This window comes from Mauremys reevesii, linkage group 5, assembly GCF_016161935.1.
Source record: "Mauremys reevesii isolate NIE-2019 linkage group 5, ASM1616193v1, whole genome shotgun sequence".
NCBI classification, from domain to species: domain Eukaryota; kingdom Metazoa; phylum Chordata; order Testudines; family Geoemydidae; genus Mauremys; species Mauremys reevesii.
The window spans coordinates 100,265,200-100,275,120 of record NC_052627.1 but is presented as its reverse complement, the minus strand read 5'-3'; the positions used below and the strand labels follow the sequence as shown (position 1 = coordinate 100,275,120).

At 36.8% G+C, this 9,921-nt stretch overlaps 1 long non-coding RNA gene across 1 annotated transcript; it reads left to right on the top strand.

The window, feature by feature from the left end:
• The first annotated feature begins 470 nt into the window (after positions 1 to 470).
• On the top strand, positions 471 to 5,847 carry LOC120406798. Its single transcript, XR_005599593.1, has 3 exons — positions 471 to 535; positions 4,982 to 5,091; positions 5,787 to 5,847. It is a non-coding gene; the product is annotated as an uncharacterized LOC120406798 (long non-coding RNA).
• Positions 5,848 to 9,921: the final 4,074 nt, after the last annotated feature.

The window sequence follows — 9,921 nt, the reverse complement described above, 5'->3', positions numbered from 1 at the left end:
ATATTTCAACTAGGAATATTATAACTCTCTGGTGTACTTTATTATTAATCCCACTAAATCACTGCAACATTCCAGATAGCTAATCCAATCTTCCCCAGAATACAGAGGGTTTTTGTTTGTTTGTTCTTTCCTGCTTGCTTTCTTGTATTATATCTCTATTTAACAAGTAAATAGAAGAACTGTAACGTGATAGCAACTGAGCCAAGGTGGGGAAGAAAGAAGTCTCATATGTCTCCTCTCTTCTTTTTTTCTCAGTTTGTAGAGTTATGTGCCCTTTATTTAAAGAAGAAAAATTGTTTGCTCTCTCTCTCTCTCTCACTGCTATTCACAATTAGCTCTTCATAATTGGTTTTAATTAGGCTGCATCCAGGGCTGCACTGCAATAATTTAAGGGGGCGCAATAACCAATCAACAGCAGATGAGACATTCTTCTGTAGAAAAGCCCAGAAGTTCTGCAGAATGTTAAGGAAGAACTCTGAGAATGGTGAATACAAGTCTCTAGTAAAATCCTCCAGATGTAGAAGTCAGGATACAGGTATGGTCTGAAATTGGAGAAACATTACTGTGCCATATTTTTTTTTCTGTTTACCCATTTTATTTAACTTATTCTGAGTTATCCTTTTCCTAGCTAGGCCCAGTTACTCAGCTGGTGATACACTGTTAAGAAACAACCTAGTGTTTTTAGTGATGTTTTGATGTTGGATTTAATCATTGCAGTCACCAGGTGACTTTTTTTCTTAAAACTAATAACCTAACTTGAAATGACCCTGTCAGAGTAAAAAAGTATTTCTGTTTTCTGAGAATATATAATCAGATCAAATGCCACCCAGACATTGTGTGTATGTGTGTGTGTGTTTTCTTAGTACAAGATAAAGTACTATCTGTTTACCCTAAACCTGGCAAAAATGATTGTGCAGACAAAGTATGCAGAGGGTTGTTTGAGCTGGATTTTCTGACCTTTCAAAATGGAATTCAAATATAGAGAAGATAGGTTACATTTTCAGTAATGTTGGCCTATTTTTAATTTTGTTGTACTTCTAAACAATATTGCACTTCTCAGTTTGCTTCCAAAAATCACCAGACACAAAGACTTAGTTTAACAGACTTCGTTGACTAGCAATTGTGCTAGTTATCTTTTTTCTTCAATTCTGAATTGAAATGAGCAGCCAGGGTTTATTTTGGTAGTGGTGTATAAAAAATACATTAAACTAAGGATAGGAAGTATCTAGTAGTAATTAAGGACATCCGATCTTTCTAGCACATTATGAACTTGACAACTTAGAGATGGGTTAAAGTGTGAATACGGAAACAACCTGTATGCATATTAGTATCCTCAAATGAAAGTTGGGAATGGAGTTTATAAAGGGTCTGTGCTGGTGATTTTAAATGTAAAGGCATTACAAGTTAATAAAGCCACAAAGGCTTGGGGGAAATAAATGTTTATTAGAGGCAAAAGACATATAGGGCCAAATTGTGTAAGCACCAAAATCTTTACCTCTAAGGTAAACCTTGGTTAACAGATAGAAAATAGTCTCATTACAAATGAAAGGGGGTAAGGCAAATCAACTGTGATTTGAAAATGGTTTAACAGTAGTTGTTATAGCATTATCTAGATCATCATTATCTATCTTTTCAATTTCTAACTTTTTTTTCTCATTATTATTTATATCATGGAGTCTTAATCTGAGGCTTGTGATTCCAGCATGGTTGCAAATTTATGTCAGGTAGTTGTGACCATACTGAATTTCCCATGTTGGTATTTGAGAGGAGGGTCTTGTCTAGGTCACTGCTAAATGGGACTGGATCCCTGTATCGGAAATGTGGGCTTTATATGAAAAAAGTTAAAAAGTATTGAGTGCTCTTACTGTACTTTATAGTAAGATAAAATAAATGGTTCCTTCTCTGAAGAACTGAAACAGCTCAGTGAGTGAAAACAACAACAAAGAAATGGGTAGACAGAAAAGAAAATGGATGTTAGTCACAAGCTCAGTCCTGTGGATGTCTTGATGGTCGTATACATATATTGATGACTCATTTTTAATAGTAACTTTAAAATGTTTAGAATTAATTAGTAATGATTGAGATAAGAGCTAATGAATAGGATAATGGGAAAACACAGCTTATGGAAGGAATAAAATGAGCAAATTTACAATGTATTGCAGAGTTTTATATATGTTTTGGCAGCACATTTTCGACAGTCCTTGAATTAAGGTTTTTGGAAGATAAAGTGGCTATCTTCTGGAAACATCCCTAAAGGTTTGGCTCATTTAACTTCTATACTGGATGGTATTTACTGTCTTTGGGATGTTCTTGACAGATATTTTGTGGGAGATTTTATGTGTGTATTTGGTTTATATATTTATTCAAAGATAAGTGGTGACTGTATTACTTTATGTAGAGATAGAGAGTGATATTGCTGCTTGCATGTTGATTTAAAATATAACATTTATTAAATATATAAAACCATAAAAGAATCTGCCTTAGAAAAAAATATATCTGTCACTCCGCTTTCACTGTACTTTAAGCATCTTTCACACTTCATTTATAGTGTGGTGTCAACGGTAAATTATTTTTTTCTCCCAGATTCATTTTGGAGGATGCAAAGCAATTTATAATTTTACATGATTTAGTATTTAGCAATAAGAGATGTAATATTTGTATCTCTAATTGAATGGAATCTACCAGCATTTAGAAGGCATCTACCACCATAGTATCAAAACTACATAAATATTCCAAACTCTAAATATTGTTATTCAGTGCCCATTTATTTTCTTTGCAATAAACTAATATTCTGAGAATGACAAGTGAAGGTAGTTTTTTTCTCTCTTTACTTTGCAGTCTGATAGTGCCACACAATTATTTCTGTATGTATAGAAGTAAGAAAAACTTTACAGTGCTTACCTTTATGCTGTCTAAATTACAGAGCAGCAATAGTAAACAATTTTGACATTTTTGTGAAGGGGATGCTTTAGTGGTTCACCCTGTTAGTGTCAATAGGCTTACAGACCACCATTTCCATTCGTTCCCTCAATTTTAAAGCCTCTAGGTGTTATCATAATGTTGTGTTGCATTATAGGTAGGGATGGCTGGAAAACAACAATTCCATTTCATGAAAAATGTCTTGGGTTTGAAATATGTTTTTGTTTCACATTGGAACAACAACAACGAGAAATACTTTTTTTAAAAGAGATTTAGAGCAGGCGCTTGAACCTGGTCTTCTACCTCCTTGGCTAGTTCCTTATCCACCAGCCTATTCCAGCATTGCAGTAGTGTCTCTCTCAATTCCTGCCAAGACCCAATGGAAATGTTGTCAAAATTGGCATGTTTTCACAAAACACCAGTTCTGACAGAATTTTTTTTATTTTTTTAAATTTTCAACCAGTTCTAGTCATAACCAGCCCCATGCCATTTTACAGGTGTTATTATCTCTTAGTGTCCTCTTGATGTGGACATTCTCACAGAGTATGTCAATACAGCAAAGAAAAACCTGCCACTGACCTATGCTAGCAGACTTGGGCTTGTGGGGCACGGACTACAGTGTAGGGTAGAAGGATCCCAAAGCCCGAGCCTGGAAGTCTACACAGCAACCAAATACCACTCTAGCCTGAGCCTCAGGAGCCAGCTATAGGTTTTTGTTTGTTGTGTAGACATACCCTTACTGACTGTGTGTCTGGGTGAATGTGAGACCATATGTTTCTTTTGTATGTCTGCACATCTGAGAAAGATAAGTAAGGCTTGGTCTTGTTTCCCAGGTCCATTGTCATGGGAGTGGGCTTCTGTGCTCCTAATCTGTCTCAGTGGATCCAATTTTAGGCTTTTATGGCTTACTTGATTTTTGGGATTTATAGATTGTTATCATGCTTAGGCAATGCCTGGAGTGTGCACAGGGTCACTTAGGTGAGCACAAGTGTCTTTATAGGAAGCTTATAGTGATTGCTTATTGGGTACAGCCAATTCAGTTAACATATATGGAGCTCAAAGTCCCTGCTTATACTGTTATGGTCTGATACTCATTCACGTTTATGCCTTTCCCTACAAATCTATACTTCATCTGCTAAAATGTACACTCTAATAAAATGCTTGAAAATATGTATACTTGAAAAGTAGTATAAAGGGAAACTTCTACTTTTTAAATAGATACAACTTCCTTCTAAATTACTCAGAATAGAAAACCTCTAACTCAGAGGTAAATCAGAAAATATGCAAATTGCCTCTTTAAAGTCCTCTCTCTTGTAAAGTAGATTGTTAGTGTCAGGATGACCTTGTACCTTGAAAGAAATTATACAGAAAGAAGGTGTTAAGTTTCAGATAATTTCAATTCCAGGCATCTCAGGGTGCACCAGGATGGGTTGGCTTTACATAAAAGTACTGTAGATATTCACTTATTAATTTTATGCACTGTTCATAGTAAAAAAAAAGACAGAAAAAGAGATTATAACTGATATTCAGTGTTGTAAGATGTCCTTATTTTGGAAAAAAAAAAGATTTAAAACTGGCAGCTTAATTTATGGAAATATCCAGAACAATTGCATGCTTATGAAGTATAGTTATACAGTTTGTGCAATACAATTCTTAAAAATTTCATTCACAGAGCTAGTGCTGTCAGCCATCATAACTCTAGCAAGCATCTTTTTCATTTGATTTTCAAAAAATAACGTTTTTTTTTTTCTGACATTGCATGTTTTTGATGTTTGTTGTTGTTTCCCCTAAAAGGTTACAATACTTCCAACTGGTCCTCCTCCAAATGTCATGAAGATGTTGTCCTCAAGGGTCAGCATGACACAGCAGCTATTAATGTATAATGGTCCAGATTTTTAAAAGGGCCACTCTTGCATTTGTTTTTTTTTCCTGCAAAGTTATCAATGAGTATATCAATGAGTACAATTTAAAAATATATCCCATTTATGACATATCTCAAAGCTCATGTACTATGATGCATGTATTAAGTTTATATAGATTTTTTTCCTTCTAATTTTAATAGGGGAATGGAAAAGGAACTCTCCCTTCAAACCTCCCCATCAACTGAATGCTTAAGCAAAGAAATGGGACACACACTGAGATCTGTGTGTCAACTGACTTGGACCGTTTCAGGTAAACAGGGAAAGTAAATTCCAGAGAAGAGGGATCTCCATTAAAAATGCCATCCACAAATCCTATATGTTTAATTCTAGGTCCTGTTAGCTGTGAATTCTTTTATAGATTCATAGATTCTAAGGCTTGAAGGGATCATTGTGATCATCTAGTATAACTTCCTGTTTAACACAGGCCATAGAACTTCCTCAAAATAATTCCTAGGGCAGATCTTTTAGAAAAATATCAAATCTTGATTTAAAAATAGTCAGTGATGGAGGAAACTACCACGATCCTTGGTAAATGGTGCCCATTGTTCATTACCCTCACTGTCAAAAAATTATACTTTATTTCCATTCAGAATTTTTCTACCTTCAACTTCCATCCATTGGGTGGTGGTATTCTTTTCTATGCTAGATTGAAGAGTCCATTATTAAATATTTGTTCCCTATTTAAACTATAATCAAGCCACCCTTAACCTTTTCTTTAAGTTAAATAGATAGACCTCTTTAAGTCTATTATTATAAAACACGTTTTCTAATCCTTTAATTGTTCTTGTGGCTCTTCTCTGAACTCTCTCCAATTTATCAGCATCCTTCTCAAACTGTGGACTCAAAAACTGGACACAGTATTCCAGCAAGGTTGCAGCAGTGTCCAATATATAGTTAAAATAACCTCTACTCCTTCTCAAGAATCTTCTTTTTATGCATCCCAAGATCATATTGGCTCTCCGGGCCACATCATATTGAGAACTCGTATTCAACTGATGACCCACCATGACCTCCAAATCTTTTTCAGAGTCACTGCTTCCCCATCCTGTAAGTAAGACCTACATTCTTTGTTCCTAAATTAACATGTTTACATTTATCCATATTAAAACACATAGTGTTTGCTCGGATCCAGTGTACCAAGCAATCCAGATCTTTCTCAATCAGTGACCTACCCTCTTCATTATTTACTGCTTTCCCAATTTTTGTCATCTGCCAACTTTACCAGAGATGATTTTGTTTTCTTCTAGGTCATTGGTAAAAATGCCTGATAGTGTAGAGCCAAGAACCAATCCCTGTGGGACCCCACTGTAATCACCATTGCCTGATGATGATTCCCTGTTTACAAACCTATCAGTTAGCCAGTTTTTAATCCATTGACTATAGGCCTTGTTAATTTAACATCTTTCTAGTTTTTTAATCAACTAGGTCTTCGGGGCACTTCGGCGGCGGGTCCCGGAATGGAAGGACCCCCCTGATGCCGAATTACAGCCGAAGACCCGGCTGCACTCCGGCGGCGGGTCCCGCTTCGGCGGTAATTCGGCAGCGGGGGGGTCCTACTATCCCGGAGAGGAAGGACCCCCGGCCAGCGAAGACCGGGAGCGAAGAAGCTCCGGGGGCCCAGGCCCCGCAAGAGTTTTCCGGGGCCCCCGGAGCAAGTGAAGGACCCCACTCCAGGGGCCCCAAAAAACTCTCATGGGGGCCCCTGCTGGGCCCGGGGCCTGGGGCAAATTGCCCCACTTGCCCCCCCCCTCCGGGCGGCCCTGCTGACTTTAAAAGCCCCCAAATAGGACAGATTATTAAAAACAAAACTTCCAAGGACTAATTTATAATGATTTACTAACTTGTTCACTGCAAATACCTTTTCAATCCCCAATTTTGTTATGGATTGCAAATCTCTGGATTAACCAATCCATAGTATTTTACAGATGTGTGAATGTTTTTAATGCTGATGTGCTCAGCTTAATGGTGCACATAATTCACGGTTCATATGAACTTGAAAACATCTATATTGGAAATACAAGAACATATAAACCAAGAATGGAAAAACACTTCAGTTTTCAGTAATTAAGTTTGTATTTTAAACTTTAAAAATTGTGATTAAAATAAATTCTTCAAGTGTTATGGTTACTGACACTTTGAGTAGCTGCTGGAATCAGGTATATGAGTCTACTATGAATATCAGACTCAAGCAACACACATATACTTACCAAATAACATCCCCTAACTCCTTCCCGAATAGCAGGATCTTGGAGACAAGTTAATAAAGGCACTTACTAATAGGTCTATCTCTATTTAACAAGATAGAGATAATAATACAACTTTTTATCTGTGACCCTTCCCTCCCTTACCACCTCTGATGTGGAACCACATAGAATAACTTTTTTTGGTCCATTTTGCAGACGGTTTCTCTAAGTCTATTGGCACTTAAAATCTTTAACACATTTTTCAAGCACAAAAATCAATGAGTGATTGTACTGTATGAAACTTTGTCTTATTGTTAGGTCAGAGTAGCAGCCGTGTTAGTCTGTATCTGCAAAAAGAACAAGAGTACTTGTGACACCTTAGAGACTAACAAATTTATTTGAGCATAAGCTTTCATGGGCTATGCTCAAATAAATGTGTTAGTCTCTAAGGTGCCACAAGTACTCTTGTTCTTTTTGTCTTATTGTTGTATCACCTATGTGTGAGTGTGAAATGACAGCACTGCAGCACTGAATCTTCTTTCGTTTTCCTACATCAGTGCTTCTGAGACTAATGGGGAACTATGCTAGAGAAGACAAGAAAGATTGAAGTGCAGTAGGGAATCACTGAAAGAAAACTTGGGGGATGGGAGTAAACAATACAAAATAGATGAAGAGAGGCATTAGAAAGAGATGAATGGAGACAAATAGAAAATGGGGTAAAAATCATAGAAAGTAGACTGGAAAATATGTGCTAAAGAGGACAGAAAAAGAGCCACCATATTATGTAGCAGAGGAAAAAGAAAATGGAGTGAGAAGAGAAAAGTGAAAAATAACAAAAACAAAGGAGACAGAATAGGGTTTTTTATTTATTTAATTGGCAAATTAACACCACAATGTTGCAAAAAATATAGAAAACAATATTTCATTACATATTGGTTGCTCCATGTGGTCTTTAACTCACATTATTCATGTGGTCATGGATAAGTATTCTAAATTATGGATAGGATTTTTGAAATGGGTGGGGAGGAGGGCTAAAGTTAGGACCTGAAATCCATATTGAAGCACTTAAATAAGTAATCTCCCTCTCAAAAGTGCTGAGCTCCCAATAGCTCCCATTCACTGATAGCAGAATAAACATCAGCAACCCTATTTAAGGCTTAGATAACATATTATATTTTATTATTTAGGAAAAAGGATTGCAAATAATTCAATTCATGTAGTTGATTATAAAATAAATAATGGTATTATACACACAAAACGAGGTAGCACTAAGGTTGTACATGAAACCTAAACTGTCATTTCTCGACTTTTAAACACCATGCAAATATAATGTTCTGTTAATGTTGGTTATTTAAACCAAATATTATAAAATTATTGGAATTGGTATAGTATTTTAAGTAGGGAGAATGCAATGTATTATATATAATACATTTATGTTTCAACTGTAGGTGTGGAGACGGGCTTCTTAGAAGTAATATCTTGTGAATTCGTTTTGGTGCCCTCTAAAGCTTATACTAAATCTGTAGGAATGGCTTCAAACACCAGGTACTAATGTTTTTCAGAAATTTTATGTAGAAAACTGATGTTTCTCTTTTTTATTGAATATTCTTATTCTCTGTGGATTTTCAAATATCTGTTAAGGCATCTGCTAAAGGACTGTCAGGGCATAAGTTGTCCAGGTAACAGAGAACTTACCAAGAAACATTCTGAGCATTATGAATGGTGACTGGCAGTGGAACAGTTGATGTTTATTGGCTTATTCTCCTGAGATTTTTTTTTTGCACCAGTCTTCAGACAAACAAGTTTAGAAAGGTTTGTTAGTGAAGATCTCATTACCCTCATCAGCATAAAGAAAAGCAAATGCTATCATCTTTGTGCCGTGCTGTACCTCAGCCTGAGGTATCAAAGTTTGTTTATCTGCCAGATAGTGGTGTGGGTATAGGCTTCTTCACTGCTGGATGACTGTATCCTGCAATGAGTAAGATATGCTCATATTTACAGAAGTTGCCGATGGTACCTAGTATTCCAGCAGCTGCAGGTACAGGTGGGTAGAAAGCCTGAAACAGTCACTGTAAATATCTGATATTCCACTATACATGCAGTGGTGTGCTGGGGTTGGGGTTGGGGCTGCGTGTGCACGGGGGGAATAGAGGGGAGAAACAAAAACAAAAATACATCCCTTCTTAGGAAAGATTTCAAGTTTCTGTAGCTATTATTGATATACAGTACATGCCATATGGTGTTTGTCAAGTATTGCTCGCAGAGCTGGATAAATGCTTTAGGATTTAAAAGTAATCATCCTGAATGTTTTTTTCCAGACTTAAATCATATTTTTATGAGATCCAGATAAGGTTTCCTAATAGTTTTTTCCCATTATTTTTTATTTTTGCAGCTTTGGCACCAGTGCTGGGCAAACCTTGCTGGGTCTGGTTTGTGTGGATTATGCAAACTGAACCTTAGTTTTATCAGGGAGCTGATAGCAAGCAAGCTCTTCTTTGAGCTCTCCTGGATACAACAGGATTACTCACATTCTTCTCCCCAGGGACACAGACCATCTATAGTCTCCAGACCTACATATTCTTAGATGTCTTTAGGCAGCCCACCCTTTCTTCTTCTAGCTACCAGAAACAGGTGCAGCTCCTTTGGTTCTTCAGGCTTGGATAGTATGCGGAATCAAAGAGAGTGGTGGATAAAGGGTTTTTTTTCTTTCTCCCACTGCAATTTTCAGGGTAATTCCACCTATGCCCCCCTCAAGGGTTGCCCAATGGACTTGTGGGCAGGATGGACATTGGCCACACCAGCAAGATAGTGACCCTTTAAATGTAGAGTTCTCAGGAGCAATAGGCTTGAAGGGATTTGTAGAAACATTCAACAGGACCAAGAGCCTTTTTTTGACT